Source organism: Athene noctua, chromosome Z (assembly GCF_965140245.1).
Source record: "Athene noctua chromosome Z, bAthNoc1.hap1.1, whole genome shotgun sequence".
NCBI classification, from domain to species: Eukaryota; Metazoa; Chordata; class Aves; order Strigiformes; family Strigidae; genus Athene; species Athene noctua.
In genome coordinates, this window is record NC_134077.1 from 52,701,390 (window position 1) to 52,710,950 (window position 9,561).

At 40.2% G+C, this 9,561-nt stretch overlaps 1 protein-coding gene across 1 annotated transcript in view; it reads right to left on the bottom strand.

The window, feature by feature from the left end:
- Nucleotides 1-1,738, bottom strand: part of LRRC2 (leucine rich repeat containing 2) — an 83,207-nt gene extending 81,469 nt beyond the window's left edge. The window contains exon 1 of the mRNA XM_074931782.1: nucleotides 1,635-1,738. The gene's annotated coding sequence lies outside the window, so the exon portion shown is untranslated. The remainder of the gene's footprint in view (nucleotides 1-1,634) is intronic.
- Between the last annotated feature and the right edge of the window lie 7,823 nt (nucleotides 1,739-9,561).

Sequence of the window (9,561 nt, forward strand, 5' to 3'; positions counted from 1 at the left end):
ATCAGCCAACAGAGTCTTGGGAAAGCTAGAGTGTGTGCTAAGAACTGGTTAGAGAGACCCCACTTAATTACTCATACAAAGACCCATAGCAAATAAAAGGGTGCTCAGTGTCGCTGAACAAAACATGGACACTTTCATACACAATTAGATGATCTTAATTAAGCATAAAATTACAGTCTCAGGTTTTTAAGACCTGCTTTATGGGATCCGATTTTTTAGCACAACGCTTCAGTGACTTATTCTCATTTGTCTTAAGGTTAATGGACCTGGACCATCCCCAGGAAGTAAGGCTACTACTGTTACATTTGTGTACAGGGTCCAGCCTCTGAAGTTATCTATGTGTATAACATCATCATAAATGTTTTTTTAAGCTCCCTGTCCTAATTGAAACTAGTCAAAGACCTTCAAAATTTTGATCATTTTCTTTCACTCCTAGGAGTCCATTTTGCATGCATTGATCTAAGATACCAGTCCTATCATCCGCATCTTCCTCTACTGGAGAAGGAGAGCAAAAATCTAAGTATGACTGGTAGCTTCAAGCCTCTTAGTCCTATTTCCAGTGTTAGATACACAGTCACTTTACTCATATTATGAGTAAAATGCTCATAGCCAGTTCCTAAGCAAATACTGTGATATAAAAAAATATGGCAAACAATTCAGATATGCAAGAGAAGATGCTGTTTTCAGCTACTCTAGCAGACAAGATATTTTATCACAAATGATCCAAACCCCACCACATGGTCATGAGGTGGCAGTTGTATTTTATCAGCTTTCTTCCTCACCACAGCTGTGTCTTTAACCTTTCCCACAAAACCTTCCCATGCCTGTGGATAGGAGACACAGGTGGCATGGACAGCTGGACATCCTCCTTGGAAAAATTCTCCACATTCACCTTCTGCCTGAGGAGAGCAAAGTGGATAAAACTCTTTGGTAGGGTCTACCTCTTTGGTTAATGGGCATTGCCATTCATCACTTATCCTTGAAACAGTGCTTAGTTAACTACTGTTGAGAGGAAGAGAGCCGGTCAGTAGCTCTGACAGAAGCCTACAGAAAGTAACATGTCAGTGTTAGCACATAAATACTTACAGTAGCAACAACAGCAACAATAATGACAATATTTGACTTCAAATTAAAGTCTTTGTTCACAAAAGATTTAGCAGGTTAGATTTCTTATGTGAGCTGGATTAGCTGCAAGTGGCCTTCAGAAACTGAAGTTCTATAACTCTTTCTAAATTCCACTCTAAACGTTGACAGACAACAAAGATAAATGACCAACCTCTCCAACCATTATTTTATTGAAAACTATTCTCATACCATCGTATGTCCTTGAGATGTAATAGCAAGGGTTTATTACAACTGAATCATGGAGTGAGTCTTGAAAGCTTTCCTAAATTATAAAGTTTGGATTTGTCACAGGTGTAAATCTACTTAGAGGAACTATATATGGGGTGACTCCTACACTTTGGACAAGTACTCAGTGTTTCAGCTCTTTTTCCCATATACATTAGATTTAAAAATCCACAACACTGTAGCAGCAACAAAGACCTGGTAACGACTTCTCATTTTCCCTGATATTTCCCACCTTGACCCCACACATCTGAAGAAACATGATAATCAGCAAAACTGTCACTTACCTACTACCAAAGAACACGAGTGTCCGGATCTCCCAAGTGTGCTCAGCGGTTATTCAATTTGGGATACTGAGGCTGTTTATAGCAGCAGCATAGCTCATGGCCAGCCAGACCTGTTTGAACCCCACAGCGTGACTAGCCTTCCAGATGTACTAATATGCTATATTTGTAAAGTGATAACATGATCTGTGGTCTTACAGCGGAGACACAGGCTGGATAAAGTATCCACACTGCATGACTCAACACAGGACATGAAACAACAGCGCTAGGGCAACATCTCATTTGCACCAAAGAAAATGTGACAGAGCTAATGTTACTCATGCTTATGTATTTTCCTTGGAAAAGGGCAATGAGAATCAAAAAAATAAATATAGTCTACATTTGTCTGGTACCATCTATCTCTTCCTCCTCTCCATGCAAGTGCAACAGACACACATGCACACAGACACTGACCATGCAGTTGCCATGAGTGACTGATTTAAAGCAAATTCTGATTTTACTTGATGATGGTGGCTCACTTTTTTTTATGCCCACTGCTTGTTATTTATGGATGTATTCCTACTTACTGTTAGTGTTGCCCCGTGGCCTGGCAGGGCAGGGCTGTGGGAAGCTGGAGACCATCCCTGCTGAGACATTGGCATTGCTGGGGCAGGGGCTGATGTGAGGTCCTGGGCCATGGGCAGATGGGGAAGGCCCCAGGGTCAGGGTAGGGGGGGCATTTGGGAGATGCAGGCAGGGCCAGGGCACAAATGGTTGAAATTTTCTGATTGTACCTTTGATGTAATAAGGCCATTCATTCCTAATCAGAAAATAAAAAAACTGATTTACACCTAACAATAGAAAGAAAGAAAGCATTTTTAGCACAAGGGTTTGTGTCTGATGTTTTCAAAAAATAAAGTTTACATGAAAAATATTTCCAAAACCTGCTTTTGATTTAATTTCCTTTTAAATTCATCTTTTCAATTAAAATATTATTTAATTTTCTGATTTCAAAAAGAACTGGTGTTTTTCAGACATCTCTGTTTATTATTAATCACTGCCAGTAATAATAAGCATTAATTATGGCAGCTGGTCTTGACTGAAACTTCAGACTCTAGTTTTAGATTACTGTCTTCTCAGGGCCCTCCCTGAAATCACATCACATTGGTAGAAATGGAAGAGGAAAATCAGGGTAAACCATGAACTGCAGATTTAAACATTTAATTTTGTCTTAAAGCTGGAGGAGATAGTATCAGGATTCACTCTGATCTTTTTCAATGCAGTGTGTTTTGAAGTATGGTGACATGCCTGAAAAATCTGCATCACAAGTCCTTACTGTTTGGTCATCTTATTCTTCACAAACGTCGGTAATACCACTTCCATGTCTGAGTTGTCTAAGATATTTTTATCTTCTGATACATTTGTCCAACAACATGCACATTTTTTCCAAAGAGCTGTCTGGGTTTCCTGTAGCAGTGATGCATATCAGACTTCAACTGCAAGAGCTGATGAAGCAATCAGAGGAGACAATAATTTTAAGCAGAAAAAGTGCATCCATTTTGTGATCAAAAGCGCTCTCGGTATTTCTGCTTTCTTATTCCTATATTTTTGTTCAGAAACAAAACATTAAATAATTCTTAACATTAAATAATTCTTAATTAGCAATTATATTAAGAAACATGTGATCTCCATCTCACTTTTTCAGGATCCACCAGTGTACAGGTGTTGATTTTGGCTAAGGAAGGTGAGAGTTCTTTTGCTCTTTAAATGCTGAAATACTGAGATGTCTCTTGGCAACAGACAGCTGACCTTGCAGTTACTTTCCTGGCACTGGCCAAGGAGTCATAGATCAGCCATTATTCAAATTACAATCATAGCCTACCCATGAGAAGGAGAAACATGGGATGTGTGCTGGGAAGGGAACAAGAAAAAAAGATCAGCTGGTGAAATGGACATACCACCTAATTATTAAAAAAAAAAAAAAAAAAAAAAGCCGTCCTATGAAGGAGAAGACGCTAATGATGAACAACAACTGAGGAAAGGCATGAGACATTTAGAGGAGGTAAAAAAAGTAGCTGAAGAGATAGAAAGGCAGAATATACTATATTGTTTAGTGATGGATCTCAGTGTACTTTGAAAAAAAAAAAAAAGGAAAAGGAAAATTCTAAGTTAATACCTAAATGTGTCTCCAAAATCAGCTTCATTCAAAGCATATCTTGTATCTAAGGTTGCACAAATCTAGTCAAAGCACAGTCAATTCTTGGAGCTAACAGGAAAGCTGCTATACCAGCAGGTAGTAGGAAAAGCTTGGATAATACAGATAACACTACAAAACAGGGAATAGTAGACAGCACAGACCAGTGAACAAACCTATTGGCAGGCTTGAACCAGTTAAGGTATGCTTGGTTGAGAGAGACTAGTTCTCTCGAAGGTATTCTCTGCATACTGAACACTGTATCCCAGTGCAGCAGCAGCACTGTTAGTCTGCCAGATTCAAACTGGCCTTGGCAGAATCTCAAACACAGAACTGCACGCCTGCCACAGTGCTCCCCTGGGGAGTGCTCTTCATCCAGCCGATCCAGTTGACAGACCAGGGTCTATGTACCTATGTGACATTGCAGTCTACTAAATCATCTTTCTGCATGAGGAGCACTACCTGGGAAGCAGTACTGAAGCAGTCATTTCATGAAGTCAGGTCCATTTTGCCTGTTGGAGCTCATCATCTTCACCAAACTGGAGCTATCGCCAAATGGAGATGAAGCCTGTACTGAAATCCCTGGCATCCCAGTCTTGGTAACAACATGCAAAAATGTCCAAGCTACCACAGTGTGAAGCCAGCTGCCTCATGAGAAAACAGCTATATTGCTTCCAGTGATGATCTCACCCTGAAAGCAATACAGCCTTCATCATGAATCACTGTACTCATCTAACTCTGCTGCTATTCTAAGATCCTTTACCCATGACACTGATAAATCTACAACTCAAATAATCCAACTGGGGTAACTGAAGGTTGACTATTAACAAAGAAAACGAGGGATATTTCTTTTTCCACCTCTGCTCTAGCTGGAGCACAGTTCCTCTACTTTAAACAGTCTTTTCTGGTGTGCCAGTTTATAGAAAACTCACAAAATAAAAGCAAGGGAAGTACCAACAACACAATCTACTGCATAAATTATTTTATAGATAATCAGTTGCAACAGATATGCTTATTTTTCTGGTCTCTCTTTCTTTGTCATTCTATTATGGATAATAATATGCAATTAAATTAAGGTCATTAAAAGATTTTTGACATTTTGGTGAGTGTCTGGGTAACACAGGTTCCAGCCAAGATGTAACATGGGAAGAACATTCAGTGTAGACAAGGCACCTTCACACTAACACTTTAGACAAAAAAGACTGACCATGGAAGTGCTTATACGCTGTTTATCAAAACAGCTATTGGAAGGAAACACATGACAATGAACAGCTTTTTAGGGACACATTTCCCATAAACATAAATAAAGCGAAATCTAAGAGAAGACTTACACAAAGTCAGGCTGAAGAGAGGAAAAAAACCTGCTACACTAATTTATCCTGTGCTGAAACAGAACTGTTCAGCAAAACAAAATATTTCTGCTTGTTGCTTTGTTTTCACACTATTCATGGGGCCTTCAATCTAGAGCTGACAGAGCTGCAGAATAGCTGTAATAATACTGCAGAATCCATAAGGCACATTACAAATCACTTCAGCAGGGCAGATTCTTCTATCTGTGACCTTTCAGTATTGAGGGGTCAGCCCTCTCTGATACAATCTCAGTATGCACCAAGGAAAAGATCCAATTTATAACTCCTGACAGAGCTACAGCCCAGAGATGGCTGTTCTGAAATGTGCCCGGAGCATTAGTATGATGGGCAAAGTCCCAGGCAATGTTTGGAATTCTGGACTGTGAGTTACACTACCTTGCTGTCCTGCCTGTGCTATGAAGCCTTTTGTGCAGATTTACCTCTCCTGTCACACAAGCGCTTCAGCAAGCTTGGCTTACGGCTCAGCTTATGTTTTTTTGGTGAGGTTGCACAGCTCTGTTGAAAACAAACCCTTTGTCTGCTGCTGTTTAGAGACTTCATCAGGGACCCTGTTGACATAGTAGGTAAACCCTCAAGAGTCACAGCTTCCAAGTGGGAATATCTGGAAATAAACAACTCTCAGAGAGCCTATAGAGTTGTCCCCAGTATTTCATAAATGTCTTTAAAATCATTTCAGCTCATTAGGACTGTTTAACCAGAGGTAAACTGCCCTCCAGTAAATGTGCAAGGACCTTAAAATCAAGACAGAAAGAATTTTTCAGGCACTGTGAGAAAGAAATATAGCACTTAATATCGAGAGTTATACAAGACACCATAGACTTTGCCAGTCTCTTCAAGTAGACAGCAAGGCTGTGACTGGTAGAGTTCTTCCCATGAGGTTGTTGACAAGGTTATAAGGGATTCCCAGATGAAACCATGTCAGTACTAATGTTAGCATTATCATTTGATTACCAGCCCTCCATGTGAAAGATGTACAAGGACGTAAGTGGAAGCACAGCTTTACTCAACCTCAGGTTCCTTTCAGAGATACTTACACTTGTACCTGATTTGAACTGAATAACCTCATTTAAGAAGCATTTTCTGAGCAAAATAATGGGCATGTTATCTATTGATCTCTCTGTTATTACATTTAATTGTACAACAAATTAAAGGCACAGGAACCTGCTGGTGTGAATGAACAGAAATGAGGTATATGTTGCAATTGATTGACCAGCAATTGCTGAGAATAAGAGTCTTTTTTGTAGGAGCCGGGCTCAGTAGACAGCCTCATTATATGTGTCATTAAAGGGAGAAAATCTGTCCACCTGACCAAGTCAGCGAAGCAGCACAAGCTCTTTCCAGGGATACATATCTTCATCAAGGTGTAACAGGGCACTATTAAGGGATACAGACTCAGTGTTCTGCAAGGATGATTAAACCTGGAAGAGGGGGAAACACGGGAAAACTCAGTTCCCTTTATAGTCACCTTTGTCGCTCTGGAGCACAGGAGCAAACAGAACACTGGGCTATCAAATGCAACACCCTGCGGTGGCAGCCTATTCAGGTAGTATATCTGAGAGGACGACGCCACTCGCTGGCGCTGTGGAAACCGCATCGCCCCGCAGATCCCCACAGATCTATGGCTCATGCCCCGTTGCACTCCGCTGTGGTACGCTAAAGAAAATCAAAGAAATGTTCCTACTCTGCGTCGGCTACGAAGCAACACACACACTGTGTTGTCACCTCCCCCCTTCTCCTGCAGACCAGCTGCTTTACCACAGCAGAAGATGTTTTTAAGAATGAAACAAATGGTGCCATCTACTGTCCAAATGACAGGGACACATAGCTCGTCGCATCTACAGCACTGAACCCTGAGGCTTTGCAGCCTTCAACAATAGCGCTACGGAGAGATTAATACAAATATCTGCTTTTTCCTCTATTTCTGTGTATCACATGGAACCCGAGATATAATCTGCTTTGGCAGTCTATTTTGCAGAATACATACAAGAATATGTTACTAGAACATAAAATGCCCTGGCATGACTGCCTTATCCTGGTAGTCCATACAATATGCAGTACATAGGGGTCTGTGTCTTTATTACTAAGATACAAGCAGTAATTTTCCTGGAGGAATAACATGTATGAGTACTAGCTACAAATAGAAAAGAAAGAGAGAGAGAGAGAGAGAGAGAAAGAGAGAGAGAGAAAGAAGCTGTTTCTGTCCTCTAATACAGAAGCATTTTTAATTCCTGACCAGCTGCTAGTAAACTAAAAAGTTCTTCAGTTAGCAACCTTTGTTATTTAGCCTTTTTCGTAGCCAGCATGCCTGTAAGGATTTCTTAAATACCTCTTGTTTGGAATTAATTATCACAAGAAGACACAAAAGCAAATAAGCAAATAGAAAATAGAACTGGCCTTTGCAGATCACCAAATCCAAAGGAAATTAACTTCAATCTGATTCAAGCATAGACACACCAAAGAATTTAAAAAATGGAAAAAAGATCATTTTAGCTTCCTCACAAGAACTCATGAGTCTGTCACGTGGGTGAGGTCAGCAAGTGAGGAATACTGTGACATCAGAAAACAAATTTGCCCTGGAGTGCCAGGTGCCTGGTCCTGTCTTCAGAGGGGGAAAGGTGTAATCCGATCGCATATTGCCATTCTGACATGTTAATCAAAGGAAGATGAACTGAAGGTTCACAGTGAACTCTGGTATTCTGACTTATGACCAAGGATTGCCCACGAAAAAGCAAACACCCTTACCCCACCCATTGACTGTTTCCCACCAACTGTGCTGATCTAAGAGCAGACAATGAAGGAGCTCTGAAGTATATTTCCAGACATTTTGAGGTTGGCTGACACCAGTTTCGAATTACCTTAAAAAAACAGATAGTTTTAATATTTTGCTGAGTCAGGAGCCACCTCTTGGACTGCACATGAGCCAGAAGAAAGAGTTAATTACAATAAAGATGTAACCCAAGTGGCTTAAATAGAAAATTTGCCTCAATAGTCTTTAAAACTGGAAAATTTGCCTTAACAGTTTTTAAAACTTGTTTCTTACTCATGTGCAGACAGCCATCTCTTCTGCCTCTACCTACACAACATTTTTGTACTTTTGCCAAATTCTTGTCATAACTTTATATGGTAACATAAAGCCATGGGGAAAAGGAGTTTTAATCCATACCTACAAGCTATGAGCAGAGGAAGTGGGAGTCTGAACAAGATCTTCAACAGAAGCAACTGTCAGATAAGCATAACGAAAAAAATGTTGAGTGACTTCTCAACTCAGTGTCATGCTACTGAGTGTAGATTAAATTTAGATCACACTATCAGGACCTAATAAATATGATTACAACAATTCAGGTGAGTTTCCTATGCTTGCAGTCCAGATGAGAGGGCCATCAGAAAAGAATATCTAGTTTCAACTGACACATAAGAAACCAGCTCAAACTACAGCAATAGAGCTCGATCTAGGGTAGTAATGAAAAGTTTGAGGTCACTGTAGCTCTTGTGTCATCAGAGTTAAGATAATTATATAGAGCTTCTCTTCATGATTTATTTCCTGCTCTATAATGCAGACAGAGCTGAAAGAAATTACACTTAATGAAAGTTCGGCCTCAAAAGATGCCATTTTAATACTGCAGTGTAAAGACTTCAGGAAAAGCCCTTGAAGGAAGAGAAATAACTTAATTGTGACAGTCTGATGGGTTGTTAATGCTTTTCATTCATACAGAGTACTGTTTTTTAACTTAAAATGAGAGAAATACAAAGACCAAGAATAAAAATTTAGTCCTGGAGGTGGATAAAAAGGAGTTTTAATTTTATTAACATTCTTTGCACACATTAATATTGATAATTCACACAAAGCCAGTCAGGCATCTCCTCTACACATGACTCATGTGGCTAGTTAACAGAAGGTAGATGCCACTGAATCAAATATTTAGCAAGAATGTAGTACAGTATCTGTCAAAAGAGACTATTTTGCAAAGACAGAGTCACCAAGTTTGCTGACCCTTCAGCCTATAAATCTTCACATGGCCAAAAGCCACAAGATGTATATACCCATATCATGGAGAGATGAGGGCCTGAGGAGCTCTGGGAATAGTATACAGGGTGGAGGTGACACCAGTTCCAGGAGTCCCACCATGAAGCTGCAGAAGAGCCAGGACTGAGTTTGACAGGTGCTTTGATCAAGAATGACATTGGTCCTAGCCGCCCTTTCTGGCTCCCCCTGCCCAGTCAGATATATTAATTATTTCTGTTGTGTGCCATAGTGTCCAGATGGAAGATACACTTGAAGATCTTGCCAGCCATGCAGATGAAAAGCTCCACACCAGCCAATTCTGTACTAGCAGCGCTCTAATGTCGGCATTATCCATTACCAGTACAGCTTTAAGCAGTTCAGCAT